The sequence below is a fragment of the Coptis chinensis genome, chromosome 2, assembly GCF_015680905.1.
Source record: "Coptis chinensis isolate HL-2020 chromosome 2, ASM1568090v1, whole genome shotgun sequence".
Lineage (NCBI taxonomy): Eukaryota > Viridiplantae > Streptophyta > Magnoliopsida > Ranunculales > Ranunculaceae > Coptis > Coptis chinensis.
In genome coordinates, this window is record NC_141457.1 from 31,220,177 (window position 1) to 31,235,826 (window position 15,650).

The window sequence follows — 15,650 nt, forward strand, 5'->3', positions numbered from 1 at the left end:
TCCTCATCAATCACCGCCTCCGGTGTTGGATCTTGCACCACTGCCCTCTTTGGTCTGCTTACCCCTTTCTTCACTTTCGGTGCCATTTCTACCTTCTACAATCTGTTTGATCCCCACAGATGGCGCCAAATGTATGAACCAAGAAACTACAAGCAAATGTATGAACCTCCAACCTACAAATAAGCACCAAAGAGCTCAAAAACTCAACCTAGACCTAGTCTCCTCACTTTCTCTTTTTCTTTCTCTCCCATCTTCTCACTGTGCGGCCTCCCTTTCTTCTCCCCCTTTTCTTCTTTTTATACCCCTTCTCCACTTCATTTGGTTCGTCCACCTATCTTTCCATCTCTCAATCCCTCTTTCCGCCGTACCTATGCCACGTCTGCGGTTTAAGGTTCCGCGGTCACGATTCCATACTCCTCGACTTCCCCTATTATATTACATCTCATTCCTTATCTTGTTGACCTAGTCCACCTCTCATTATTGGGCCACTACATATGGTTCATTCCATTTACCGAAAAAAAATAAACTAGGTTCATTCCATTTACCGAAAAAAAATAAACTTATGGTCCATGCCATCTGCAAAAACCAGAACCAGCCACATATCGACTGCAACTTACAAAAAGCTAGCTATGTGTCAAACATTATTAAGTCCACCTACATGCTGTACCAGATTGGAGCGGAATAATGAACGTCACAGAACTGAATCGAGAAATGGAATTAGGGATCCCATGGAATTATTATATGAGGGAGGGCGTGCATGCAATTTAAGGTGATAAGGTCCCTAATTTTCATATCTCATTATCCAAAGAAGACCTTTTTTTGAAAAGGCTCACCTGCTACTTATGATTGTGCGAGGGATCTATCATTGCCTCATTGGTTCCATGATCATTGCAGATGGTGCTTAATGCACTCACCAAAAGTCTAAAGCTGAATCCAGATACTTTTATATGATTGGGGGACCTTTGATTTGGAATTTGGATGCAATATATTATATATCAGTATATCACAGCATGCATGCAAAAGCTAGTGTCTAGCAGAAATTGATTATCAACAACAAAAAAAGTGTCAGAATTTGAACTTAATTTATGTGTTAGCCTGTTAGGATAATAAAACTACAATAAGCGGAAACCATGATTTTATCAATTGGTAAGGGCATGCATATTAATTTCGCATGCCATGGTCAGAATGTCAGAAGTATCAACTTCCGTGATGGTCCCATGATGGTCCTAATCAATCAGTATGATTGAAATAATATGAAAACATTTCTTTGATCATGAAAATTAACATATTAATACTCATTTCCATCTGTTATCTTTTAGATTAATGAAACGAAGAATTTATCCAAAACACCCCACTGAACAGCATTGTTCAAAAACTAAAAAATCGGTATAATTCGAAATTTCATTGAGTCGAGTTGGACCAAAAACTCGAGAGTTCACTCGGTGAGTTAGATTATCCATATATATATATATATGGGGTGGGATAGAGGCACAGTCACTGTAGCCACATTCTAGACATAGTGACTGCAATCCACCGATCTTTTCCAATCCTACGGATATGGGTAGTCTCAATTAGCCAAATATAAAATACAAAATTTCAAAACAAAAAAACGAAAAATCTCCAAAACAAAAAAAAACAAAAGATCAATCTATTTCTCTATTTCTCTTTTAAACCTTCTTCTCCAAAATTAGATCAATCTTCTCTAGTAAAACACTCTTCTCTTCTTCGCTCCAAACTTTGAAGGTAAGTTTGAATCCACCTGTTTGTGTTATTTTTATACATTGCATTCAATTTAGCTAATATATGGTTTTAATTGTTTGCAGTGCAAGGTTTGGTGAACATAAAAGAATCTCTGGTAGATCCTAGAAATGTTCTTGGAAAATGGGATAGAGACTCAGTTGATCCATGTAGTTGGGCTATGGTTACTTGTTCACCTGAGAATCTAGTAATTGGATTGTAAGTTCGAAGTGCATAAGAATAGCTATTCTTCTAATGGTTTCTTTCAAACTCTCAGATTGAAATTGCTTTAATGTTCTACTTTGTAGAACAACTCCAAGCCAGAACTTCTCTGGAACTCTTTCTCCAGCATTGGCAACTTGACAAATCTCCAAATTTTGTAAGCATTAAAAATTAGCTGACCATGAGTTTTTAAGTATATGGTTACTTTCCTTACTTGGTTTTGATGATTTTTTTTTCCAGGTTATTACAGAACAATAACATTATAGGACCAATTCCAAAAGAGATCGGAAGGCTTGCAAGTATGAATGCATAGAAAAACTAATGTTATCTTATCTGAAGTTTTAATGTTCTGGTTTTTAGTTTGGATTATTACTTAACGTACTGTTTTTCATGTTTTTTTAATTGGAAACAGGAGGCTTAACAATAATAGTATGTCCGGGCCAGTCCATTTGTCCTTAGTAAACATGTCACAGCTTGCTTTTTTGTAAGTGTTATGACCAATTGACCTCCACTGTGGTTTCAGGACCAGTTGCTTTTCTGTAATTGTTATTTCTCTTATAGAAATTTGAATATATGTGAGGTTTGATTTGGTTATGTTATTTTTGTTTCAGGGACTTCTCTTACAATAATTTAAGTAGCCCTATACCAAGATTTTCTGCCATAACATTTAAGTGAGTTACACTTGAGAACGATTTTTCTGTTTTTTAAGCAAAATGCATTGAACATTTATCATTTTGTTTCTCTGTTGTTTAGCTACTGGGAAGGAGCAAGAGTGCTCTGGAACAACACCACTGCCACTTTCCTTCAACTTGAGTAGTTCACAAAGTATGGAATTTAATATTTTTATTTACTTATGTTTATTTTTTTTTCTCTAGAACTGTTTTCTATATGAATTGTGTGATCATAGTCCCTTGCCTTTGAAAACGTTATATAAGATTCGATGGTTTAGATTTTAGACCAAGTTGTAAGCTTAAAACTTGATATTAGTTGCCTTAGTGTTTGGAATGACATTTATGAGTAAGCATTGTACCACTCAAAGTGTTTGCTTGGTCAGTATGCCTAGTGAGGCATCTGATTCTTTTGGAAGGTTGCGAGATGAATCCTGTTGAAGGTACCTCCAAATGATAGATGTAAAAAACGACCAGCAATGGTGGTTTGTCGGACTGATTTGATTCTAGGAATTTTAAAGAGCCATGAGTTGGACATCTCAACTCTTGCCTCTGTCATCGTTGGAGGTTATGAGTGAGAATGATACAAGGCTAGCTGGATGTGTCAACGAAGTTGCGAGTTACAGAAAAATTGAGAAGAAGATGACTTCAGATGAAGACATTTCTACTTATCTTCACCTCACGGAGAGAGATGAAGAAAATTAAAATTGTTCGTATTGTTCATTCACAAGCTTGAAGAGGGATTGAGAGTTAGTAAATGCCAACTTCTGGGAATTTTTTTCTAAAAAATGTGGCATGTACTCTGACATTTTGATTCTATTTTTGGTGTTTATCTATGCATGTACTCTGACATTTTGATGTTGTTTTTGGTGTTTATCTGTGCATGTACTCTGACATTTTCCCCTCTGCCCTGTTTCAGGAACTTGACTATCTTGTTGGAGCTGTGTCCAATCCGAAAAGGCTGTTTGCTGCTATTGTAGGAGGCTCAAAAGTCTCATCCAAGATTGGTGTGATAGAATCATTGTTAGAGAAAGTTGATATTCTGCTGTTGGGTGGAGGAATGATCTTCACATTTTACAAGGCACAAGGAAACAAAGTTGGATCCTCCCTTAAAGGATTGGTTGGAAAGTGAAAGTTCGGTTTTAGTTTTCTTCCATGCCTTGTAACTAAATCTTCTTTAGAATGAAGAGTTATTTGTTTATGTTTCTTGAAGTTGTAGTTGTTGAACTGTACCATCTATTAATTTTTTTGAAGTTGGAGCAAAACTTGTTGGAACTATTGTAGGAAATTGAAGAAATGCTGAGCCTTTCTCAATGTTTGTTTTTATTTAGCTTAGTTCTCTGCCAAGTTTTATTTAGCTTAGCTCTCCTGACAGCTTTTATTTAGCTTAGTTCTCTACAAAAGTGGAAACTTTTGGACTGGTAGATAAATCATATCCTTAACAATCCTAAACTTGAACACAACTCTTATAAAAGAGTACCACACCTACATTCAGAACAATTAGTCCATACTCCATAATGCACCAATCAAAAGCTTGACCAAGAGCCAAAAAAAATCGACCATGTCATTCCTAGTAAGTTCCACACCTAAACTAGGCAATTAATGATGTTTCGAGCTTCAATGAGTTCCCCGCCCTTCTACATAAATGCTTCCTCTCTAATTCATCCGATGTTACTTTCATATCAGCTAACGAGCCCTTAGACATTTGCAAAGAATCCTCGTGACTCGTCGAAAACAATCTCCTACTACTTCCGATCAAAAGGGTCCCTCCTTTGTCTTTCAAAAGCAAATTGTCCATTTTCCCTCTCCACCTCTTACAAAAGAATGAAGCACGATTACAGTACTACTCTTCCAAGTACCTGTCTCTACTACCAGACTTCTGAATGTAGCCATCCTGGCGTATAAAATAAATCAGGATCACCTACAAATTATTAGATTCACTTCACCATGAAAAAAAATGCTACCTCCTTGAAATTTATGTCTTTCTAAAAGGTTGGTAGGATAAGGAAAAAGTTTAATTTCAGTTTTCACCCAAATGTTTAAACTCAACTGTTTAAGGTTAACCTAAATCCTCATAATTGGTTCCAACTGGATAGACAACTCTTGTTAACTCTAAGGTCGTCTGATGCTGCAGCAACAAGGTCATAAACCATTTGTCTTCCCTTGGTACACATTGAAAAGCTCAGGAACTTTGCCTTCAAATTTGGTGACATACTTCCTCAAAAAGTTCTTCTCAGAAATACCTAACAAAGTAGCCAATTTGTAATCTTCCACAACAATAGCATTTGAGATTAAAACTCGTACTACTGATAACCTCGGAATAGTCCTCTTCTCCAAACATATAATAGAACCACAAGGGTCTTAGAAACTGTATAACTGGAGAAGAAGGTTTAAGAGAGAAATAGAGAAATCTTTTGTTTTTTTGTTTTAGAGATTTTTCCTTTTTTTTGTTTCGAAATTTTGTTTTTCCCGAAATTTTGTATTTCATATTTGGCTAATTGAGACTACCCAATATCCGTAGGATTGGAAAACATCGGTGGATTGGAGTCACTGTGCCTAGAATGTGGCTACAGTGACTGTGCCTCTATCCCACCCCTATATATATATATATATTAATTTTATGTTATATTTTCTCAACAAAAATTAATTTTAAGTTATGGTTTTAAAGGTTTATTGATAAATCTATAAAATTTCAAATCAACAATTGATACTGGTGTCAGTGTCTCAACCACTTCCATTTTTTTTTTTTTGGGTAAAATATTTGGTTCTGACTAGCGAGTGACGTGGGTTTTCTCACTAACATGGTGAGTCATACTAAACGAGTGTGTGTAGTCTCATCAAAATTCAATCGAGTCGAGTTGACCCAGGCGAGTTCCGAGTCAACTCGATGAGTTTTCAAACACGGCTAAGTAGTCATCCCATACACTACAACAAATATGGCCTTTTGTAATATGTTTTTTGCAACATTTTGTGCGGAACTTTACGGAGAACAAAATCTTTTCCACAAAATGTTACTAATTATAAGATATCGGTCATATTGTTTTGTATCATTTTATTAGTTAATATTATAAATTTTAGCTGATTTGCAACATTTGTCCGTAAAATGTTACCAAATTTTGTTGGGTTGTATTGTTGTAACACTTTTAAGTGAAATATTACGAAAATTTTGTTAGCTTTGCAACATTTCCATTTTAGAAGCTACAAATCACACCAAGGCACATTGTTTGTGACACATTTTCAAGAAATGTTGCAAAGGCGAAAATTTGAAAATGCCCAAATACTCACCAAGTACGATACGGGTTTAAAACGGTGTACTTGAAAAAAATTTAGTTCGTGTTTTAAACAGAACGTCTCGAGAAAAAAACGGAAAAAAAAAAAAAAAAGTAAAAAAACGTGGGGCATAAAAAACGGGTTTAAAACGTATAATACGTAAAAGAAACGGTAAAAATCGATTATAAAGAATATAATAGATAATGAATTTGATTTTTTATAAGAGTGGAAAAAAGAATAGACATATAAAATAAAAATAATAATAATACAAATTAAAGAAAATTCAAATACATGAAAGTATCAAATTATCATTACTCATCCAAATACTATAAGTTTTAGATTCAGTACCAAAACACGACTCTAAATAAGATACTATTAATTACCAACCATAATGACATAATCAAGTATTACAAATAAGTTAATAACTTTAAAATTTCCAATTATTAATAGTCAAAAGCAAAATAAAATTGTCTTAATAAGTTAATCTAACGCGTTTTCTTTTAGATTATTATTTAAAAAAAACAAAAAAAAATGTTTTAATAAAGTTTTAAACGGGAGATTTTCAAAATCTCAGGTTTTAAACTTTTTTTAAGTTTAAAACGCGTTTAAAACGCGTTTTTTTTAAAAACCCGGGTTTTAAACTAGAACAAGACGCCTTGCCAATATCTCGGGTTTTAAACGCGTCTTTTTAAAAAATAACGCTGAATTTGGTGACAATGATACAAAGTGGTGTGCCCAGGTGTTCTTTATGAAAAATACTGCTTTTTTGAAATATTTCATCATTTATCGAAAATATGAAACATTTCATCCAAAAAGTACGAGAAGAAAATTAAAGCCCTAAATATGTTCCCCAAAAAATCATAAAAACCCTAGCACCTCAATTCATTTCTGAATCAATCCTCAAACTATTTTACTTGTTGATATAACTCAATTTCGGGAACAAATTATTTTGTATTTGATTTTTGTATTCGAGGTTTTTAGCTACTTAGTCAACAATTTATGAACATTGTACATGTGAACAGTGTCTAATTTGTTTCTAGAGACAAGTTATTTGTTACTGGTTCAGCAGACAAGGTAACTCATACTTGTATTTGTAAATTTCTATTGCTTAACGTTAATCTATTGCTGGTACCTCTTGCGACTATTTCTTTCATAAGTTTCTTGTTTTACGTATTCACAGTGTCTTAAAAAGCACATCGGCCCTTTGAGGCTCTCTAAATTTAGAAAAATGAGAAATAGAATGCCATACTTGGACATGTTTTGCTTATTTCTTAATCAAAGTTTGTACGTAGCGTCGTTGACGAACCCTTTTTCTTTTTCCTAATCAATCTTTGCAACAACTTCTTTGGAATTTATTTAATTATATAAGAATTTTTTGTTTGTATGTTTGTTGTGAAGGTTAGTTTGATAGGATCTAGATCCTATATAGAACAATTGATCGCTTGATTGGTCGATCCACCACCTTTGATCTTTTGATTAGAAGATCTAACTACCAAACCTTAAGGCTTAAAAGAGATATATTTATTATCCTTCGTATTACAACCTAAAGCAACCTTATATAATGGTTGAGATATGCTAAATAAGGAATCCTACTATATTAGGAATCTAATAATAAGAAACTACTAAAATAAATATATGCCTATAGAACACGGTTTGCATGCATAGACCTAGTGGTCATGGTGCGTGTCGCACTGGCTGAGTTAGGGTTCCCAACATAGTTTTACAATTACCGATGATGGGAAGCATGAATTGCGTGAAGTATATAAAGGGTTATACTTGCATTAATGGTGTCATGAAGGCCGGATGATGAAGACGAGCATGTTCAAAGTCCTTGTTCTTATTGTAGAGTCAAACATAACTTGTGTTTTCCTTGTTACAATTGAATGACTTGGTTTTTCCCCTTAAATAAGAAGTTTTTTCTTTCTTTCTTTTGCCTTTTATTTTGTTATGTTTACTTTGTATTTGTACTTGGAATTCTATCTTTTGATAATTGTACAATGAAGAATTTGTTGAAAGTTTTATAGATGATTGGTACGTGGTTGTGCAATTAGAAAGAATGTGTAGATTTTTGTTGATGGCAGGTGAAATGACCCAAGAATTAAAATATCAATATTTTATTTTAAAGGAAAAATAACTCTGCCACGGTCTATAACTGTAGCAAAAAGAGTTATAAGCAAAAACATCTCCCATGGCCCTAACTGTAGGAAAATTTGACCTTTGCCCATGGACCAAAACCGTAGGGAAAACTGGTCTTTTGCCACATTATCCAACGGTTTTTGCCATAGCAATACCGACGGCAACAACTGACGCAAAGATCGTCGCTATTGGTAGGCTTTACCAACAATCATGACTGTGGGCAGACCATTTCTGACACACAAAAAGCCCACGGTCCTATGACGGTCCAAAACCGTGGGAAAACCGATGGCATAAAACCAATTCTTTGGGAACATATTGTACACTGAAGTGTATGCAAACTCAGTGGAAACTCAACGATGGTTAATGATTAGTTCAATTTTTTTCTTTTAACGTTTCTATAATTTTATTATTATGGAAATGTTGCAAGTCTTTGTAACAGGGGCTCACTACTAAAAAAAGACATTATGATGCTTGTTTTTTATTTATCGTGACGGCCGTCAAACTAGGTGTCTTATTGATATTTTTATGATGGTGTCTTGTATGATGATTGTTGCACCTACTCAACATTGGAGATGCTCTAAATAAGAAAAAAACAATAAGGTCTGAAACCTAAGTTGGAGTTTGGATCTCATTTTTTCAAAAAATTAGTTTTTCTCAAAAAATATTTTTCTGGAAAAATATTTATTCTAAAATCAATTTTTAAATAAACATGTTTGGTTGAGATTTTTTCTTAAAGACTATTTTATCAAACTAGTAAATTTCATGATATTTATTGAAATATCTTAACATATCTCGGCATTTTTCAGTAATGGGCAATCGATATGCCTTTGGAGCTAAATAAGAAAGTGAGATGAAAAAATTGTTTATTAACTTGAAAAACAAGTTTTTGCTATTTATCATAAAACATGTTTTTTTTACCAATAAATATTTTTTTTTTGGTGAAAAACTCCTTTTAATAAAAATAGAGACCAAACATAATTCTTTGGATTAATGAGGTCACTTCCAATAGGTTTACACTACTGAAAAAAAGACATATTATGACATTTGTTTTTTATCTATTTTGACAGCTTTGTTGAAAACCATCAAGATAGGTGTCTTAGTGATATTTTTATGACGGCTATTGTAGCATTAATTATGTCTTGTATGCCACAAGCGTCAAGAAAATACAATGATTTTATGACGGTTGTTGCAACATTATGTTGTGTATGACTTAGGCATCAAGAAAATATGATAATTTTAAGGGTCTTTTAGGTTTTGGTCCTATTAAATGATGGGTATTTGAGGTTTGGTCCTCACTAATTGACTAATTGACAAAATCTTGAACAGGGCTCACATAAAGAACGAAGTTACTAAAGGCGCTAAAGCCTCGGGCATGATAGTTTCAAGGTACATGTTTAACTATGTAGAAGACTTAGAAAGTGCTTCACTCACTCAACATCAGGGGTACAACACGAAATAAAAGCATACAAGAAGTCAGATGGATCCCACTTGAAGCTGGTGTAGTAAAAGCCAATACTGATGGTTCTTCCGTAGAAAATCCAGGGATTGGAGGTGTTGGGGTCATCATATCTTTAGGACCACTTGGCCTAGGTTATTGGTGCCAAGGCCTATGGACTTGGGATCACCACAAACTTTGAAGCATAATGCTACGCCATCGTTTTGGCAGTGGAACTAGCTGTGTTAAATGGATGGTATCATCTATGGATTGAAAGTGACTTACTAGCTGCTACCATATATAGCTCTAAGTAGGGACAATGCTCCTTGGGTGCTCAAAGAAAGATGGCTTCGAGCAACACAAAAACTCACCAGCTGGAGCCTGTCACATCCTACCGAGAAGCAAATTTTGGTGCTAATGGACTTGCCAAGATGGGATCAATTCTAAACCAAGGTGAGGGGCGGTGGAGCTCTACCAAACCAAGTTATGTCACTAGCTTAGAAAGGGACTTACTACCGGTTTAACTAAACTTGGAAGTATTATTTTCTCCTTATTTTGGATGTAAGCTCTATACTCTCGATATAACATTCTTTATTAGATTATTAATAAAATATACCTACTTGCGTGCAAAAAAAAAAAAAAAAAAATATTAGGGGTTATTCTTCCTAAATTAACTTGACTAACAGTGGTTGACTGTTTGTAGATTGTTAGTCAAAATGATTTAGGAGGACCAAAACCTAATAAGTCGATTAGTGTGGACGAAACCCCAAATACCCATTATTTAGGATGACCAAAACCTAAAAAATGATGAATTATATTTGAAAGTTGTTTTTTTTCTTAACTTATTTTCGACTAGATTACAAGAGAAGGGGTGCATATAAGAAAACGTCTCTTACTCAGTGCAGCAGTGAGTTCATACATTACTTACCTTAGTGATCATGGTGAATGTTGAACGCCTATCACTTTTAAGATGGCATGCAACTAAAAGCCAGCCTCATCCTGATTCCACTTGCTTGTGAGTAACTCCATATCTGTTCCATAACTTATTTGTCATATTTATGTCCCTCAATTGATTTTTTCAGTTGTAGCAGTTATATATGTAAATTGTATTAGGGAGAGTTTATTGATATGATTGGCTAGTCTACCTACTTAAATATTTATTGAAGGCATTACATGTCTACTTGTAGTGGGATGATTATCTGATGATTAATGATTCAATCCAAAGATATTAATGAAAAAAGGATTTTTCCAGAATTACTGAAACAACTTTACTAATAAGATCAGGGTTTGTACTTTGTACTAGCTACAATAGATAACACACATTCAGTTCTTATAAATGATAAACAATTTCACCGTGAATCGTGGTTATTAACTTACTTATAATTCACAGTACAAAATATCACGAAATATCGCAATAAATATTGATATTTCAGCAAAAGATATATAAATATTGCAATAAGTTTAGAGATATATACAACTGCAAATATCAGTAATATTTCGATGATATTTTTGATATTTTAGGATATATTACGATATATTACGATATTTGATGATATTTTGTTTAGATAACAATTTTATTTAATATTTACTATTATATTTCAAACAAATATAAATGATATATCAATAAATATCAAGAAATATCTACAATATCCACAATATTTGTTGATATTTTAGATATATCAACAATATTTGCATATCTCTACACTATATGATAGCTGGGTTTTCAGAAACCCGCTCTCCACTATCGAGTAGGCAAATTGAAATCTCTCTATTTGCTCAATTTATAAACACCTCCCTCATAAAAATTAGAACCCCCCCTTTATTAATAATTTAGAAAACCCACCCCCTAATATCACTTAAATTATTTAATTATTCTCCATTTCCCTCCCTGAATTAGAACAAGTCCTCTTTAATTAAGAATTTAGAAAAAAACTTCTAATATCATTTGGGAAAAAAAAAAACCTCGGTGTGTAACACGGTTTGCATACTTGTATCCACAAAGAGGAGCGAGGGATATCCACGATACATATCAAATCAAGAAAGAAATTGAGTATCGATAACACCCGTATCCTATATTGATATTTTGTTGATATTTTAAATAGCTTTGTTGTTTGTTGACTGTTACTTAACATCGGAGATGCTGTAAATCAGAAAAACAAGAACGTATGAAACCTAAACTTTCAACTGAAAATGCAAACCGGCCCCTTCTCTCCCCGTGGCCCCTCCAACCCCCGACTCCAGCAACAACAAAACCACTAAGATTGATTTCCTTCATATGCCTCTTGAAATCGTCTCTCTCTCTCTCTCTCTCTCTATAAACCACACTTGCCTTGAAACGATTGAGAAGAAGGGGGATTTTGAGAGAAGAACGACTCGGTTTTTTCCTAATTTTCGCAAAGTAGTGAGTATTTTTTTTTTTCTATTGTCCCCGTTTATTAGCGTTTTGATGTAAAATGTGGTTATCCCTAATTTGAAAGTTTAATTTTGATTGAATTGTTGGTTTTGTTGAAATTTAGTTTCACAAAAGTAGGTTGTTGCGTTAATGCTTATTTAAAATGGTTATATCACTCTCAAGTTGTTGATTCTATGTAGTTGATTGAAATTATTTTGATACGTGGGGGTTCTGTTTTGTAGGAAGTAGACGTTTGATAAAATGCTTAGCTGGGGCTTTCAATTTATATCAGTTACTAGGTGACTAGGTGAGTCAGTCTGTTGCACAGTTATCACTCCTACAATTTTGTTAAACCTTTTAGTTTGATGTGCGTTCCTCCTTTAGTCATGGCTTACTGTTGAAGTATTTATTTCTAGGATGCCTTACTAAGTTGTTAGTTCGATTCTTCCCAAAGTTGAGACTATTGACAATTTTTGTGGCAATTTTTTTAACATGGGTGTTCGCATTACCTGATAGCGTCAGTGTAAACACGAGTCGTGGACTTTCTTGGCAGACCATTTAGAAGTACGTCTGGATTCAAAATATTGTCGTAGTTACTTTGTTTTTTGGTTACCATTTCTGGTCTTACGCTTTGAATTGCTATACTGAAGTGCTTTAAGTTGTCTCCATTATAATCTGTTGAAGTACTTTTTGGTTATATGACATTGGTATTTATGCTTGACTAATTGCAGTGCCTATACAAATAGCAGGTCTGATTTTGATTTTATTTAATTCTTGGGTTACTGTTGAAGTATTTATTTCTAGGAGGCCTTACTAATTTGCTAGTCCGATTCTTCCGAAATTTGAGACTATTGACAACAATTTTTGTGGTAATTTTTTTAACATGGGTGTTCGCATTACCTGATCGCGTCAGTGTAAACAAGAGTCGTGGACTTTCTTGGCAGACCATTTAGAAGTACGTCTGGATTCAAAATATTGTCGTAGTTACTTTGTTTTTTGGTTACCATTTCTGGTCTTACGCTTTGAATTGCTATGCTGAAGTGCTTTAAGTTGTCTCCATTATAATCTGTTAAAATACTTTTTGGTTATATGACATTGGTATTTATGCTTGACTAATTGCAGTGCCTATATAAATAGCAGGTCTGATTTTGATTTTATTTAATTCTTGGGTTACTGTTGAAGTATTTATTTCTAGGAGGCCTTACTAAGTTGCTAGTCCGAGTCTTCCTAAATTTGAGACTATTGACAGTTTTTGTGGCAATTTTTTTAACATGGGTGTTCGCATTACCTGATCGCGTCAGTGTAAACAAGAGTCGTGGACTTTCTTAGCAGACCATTTAGAAGTACGTCTGGATTCAAAATATTGTTGCAGTTACTTTGTTTTTTGGTTACCATTTCTGGTCTTACGCTTTGAATTGCTATGCTGAAGTGCTTTAAGTTGTCTCCATTCTAATCTGTTGAAGTACTTTTTGGTTCTATGACATTGGTATTTATGCTTGACTAATTGCAGTGCCTATACAAATAGCAGGTATGATTTTGATTTTATTTAATTTTTGGGTTACTGTTGAAGTATTTATTTATAGGATGCCTTACTAAGTTGCTAGTCCGATTCTTCCCAAATTTGAGACTATTGACAATTTTTGTGGCAATTTTTTTAACATGGGTGTTCGCATTACCTGATCGCGTTAGTGTAAACAAGAGTTGTGGACTTTCTTGGCAGACCATTTAGAAGTACGTCTGGATTCAAAATATTGTTGCAGTTACTTTGTTTTTTGGTTACCATTTATGGTGTTACGTTTTGAATTGCTATGCTGAAGTGCTTTAAGTTGTCTCCATTATAATCTGTTGAAGTACTTTTTGGTTCTATGACATTGGTATTTATGCTTGACTAATTGCAGGGCCTATACAAATAGCTGGTCTGATTTTGATTTTATTTAATTCTCGGGTTGTAATTCTTTGGTGTTTATGCAGTGAACATAAGTGGTGAAGATGTTTGCTCAGGATATGATATCTAAGAGAGCGACTTGCTAGTTAGCATGCAATCCACAAGAGCACCTTTGTGACATTTTTAAAATGTTGTGCTTGCTTGATTTCGTAACACTTTTAAAATGCTCACATTTTGTGACATTTTCAAGATGTTATATAGCATATGTTCATAACATTTCATAAATGTTACAACTTTTGTAACAGGGGCTCACTACTAAAAAAAGGACTTTCTATGACGCTTATATTTTGTTTTTCTTGGCGGTTCCTGTAGAAGCCGTAAAGAATTGTAACTGGACATTCTTTTTATGACGCTTGATGTCCAATGTTGACGGTTATAACTTATAAGGGACCCGTCACATATTTTCTCGGCGGCTCTGGTGTAGTTGTCAAGATTTCTAACTTAACATTCTTTTTATGACACACAGGGGAGCCGTCATGCATTTTCTTGACTTCTTTTTTTAAAGGCGTCAAGTTGTTTGTCTATTTTTCCAAGCGCAAGTTTGTTTACCACTTTTTTTACCACTCTCGTAGAAGTGTGTTTCTGATTTGTGAGTGAACCGTCATTAGGAGTTCAGGACCCGACATCTATTATTTTGGGTCCAGTCGACCAACACCCAAAAGGCTTAAACCCCATAAGCAAGGTTCAGCCCATAAATTTATAAGACCTAATACATATGAAGAAGAAAATTAAGAATGGAACTCGCCCTCACTTCTAAATTTTGGTATTTTAGGGATGATCTTTAGTCGTACATTGAACTGAAATCGAAGATTGATTGCCACGTGCAAACGAGTTTGATATTAATCGATTACAACATTGAAATGTTTTTGGATTGAACGAGAAAAGTTTTTCAATTTTAAACTTTGTTTTCTGCTTGAATTGTGAATACCAATACCATGCTATTGTTGCATCTTCATGGGGTATTTGTTTGTTTATTAAAATTTGATGTTTGCAAGGTGTTACGCTCAATTTTCCATTAAATTGAACTTCCACTTGGTGTTTTTGGTTTTTTTTTTATCTATTTGTTCTTTGTGTTAAGAGTTTGTTTGGTTGTTTTCTGAATTGGGTTTGTTGTAGATTTTAAGGTTTTAAAGGATTTAACTCTGTTATGATGTTTGGGAATTGGGAGTTCTGAAATATTGCTCGAGATACCGCGCATGGTGTGATAATCAACACCAATTTTAATTAGTTGCCAGCTTGTTGTCAATTTTTTGCTTTGCTTGTTAATCACTAATTATTGATAGTTGTGGTGTTTTGATCAGTGTAGCCAAGGCGCAAAAAGGCGCGCGACTAAGGCGCGAGGCGCGGAAAGGCGCACGTTATTGCCTTGCCTCAACCAATGTGCGGGTGCACACATAAGGCGCGTGCTTTTTGTTAAAGTGCAAGGCGCGCGCCTTATCATCATTTGCAGTTTTTCTTGTTCTTTGTACACTTTTGGCTATATGTGACACATCTACACTTAATCCAATAGTTGTATGGTACAAGAAATCAAACAATTTTTATAAGTTTTTTATTAGGGTACACTATAAACCTGTATTTTTACAAGTTTTTGTTAATATGAATGGATTGAGAGAGAGACAGAAAGATGAATTAAATAAAGTTTTATGAGTTTCCAAAATTTGAATCATGTGTTCTATTTTGTGAAGTCCCTTTGACTCAGTTCAATTTGTTTGCTCCTTTAGTTTATTGAAGTTGAGCTAGATTGTTTTGAGAGATAAAATTTTCATTTTGCTATTTAATTGTTGTTTACATTTTTTTTTCTTTAAGTGATCGATTACTACCTAAATGATTGGTGAATTTTACGGG

At 34.1% G+C, this 15,650-nt stretch overlaps 3 long non-coding RNA genes across 3 annotated transcripts; all 3 read left to right on the top strand.

The window, feature by feature from the left end:
- Positions 1 to 1,525: 1,525 nt before the first annotated feature.
- LOC147515767 (uncharacterized) lies at positions 1,526 to 2,266 on the top strand. The gene is made up of 3 exons (XR_015213504.1): positions 1,526 to 1,956; positions 2,046 to 2,116; positions 2,200 to 2,266. It is a non-coding gene; the product is annotated as an uncharacterized LOC147515767 (long non-coding RNA).
- A 105-nt stretch (positions 2,267 to 2,371) lies between these two features.
- On the top strand, positions 2,372 to 3,941 carry LOC147515768 (uncharacterized). Its single transcript, XR_015213505.1, has 4 exons — positions 2,372 to 2,443; positions 2,571 to 2,630; positions 2,713 to 2,784; positions 3,547 to 3,941. It is a non-coding gene; the product is annotated as an uncharacterized LOC147515768 (long non-coding RNA).
- Positions 3,942 to 11,405: 7,464 nt separating this feature from the next.
- On the top strand, positions 11,406 to 15,564 carry LOC147515769 (uncharacterized). The gene is made up of 3 exons (XR_015210803.1): positions 11,406 to 11,869; positions 12,103 to 12,167; positions 15,112 to 15,564. It is a non-coding gene; the product is annotated as an uncharacterized LOC147515769 (long non-coding RNA).
- The last annotated feature ends 86 nt before the right edge of the window (positions 15,565 to 15,650 follow it).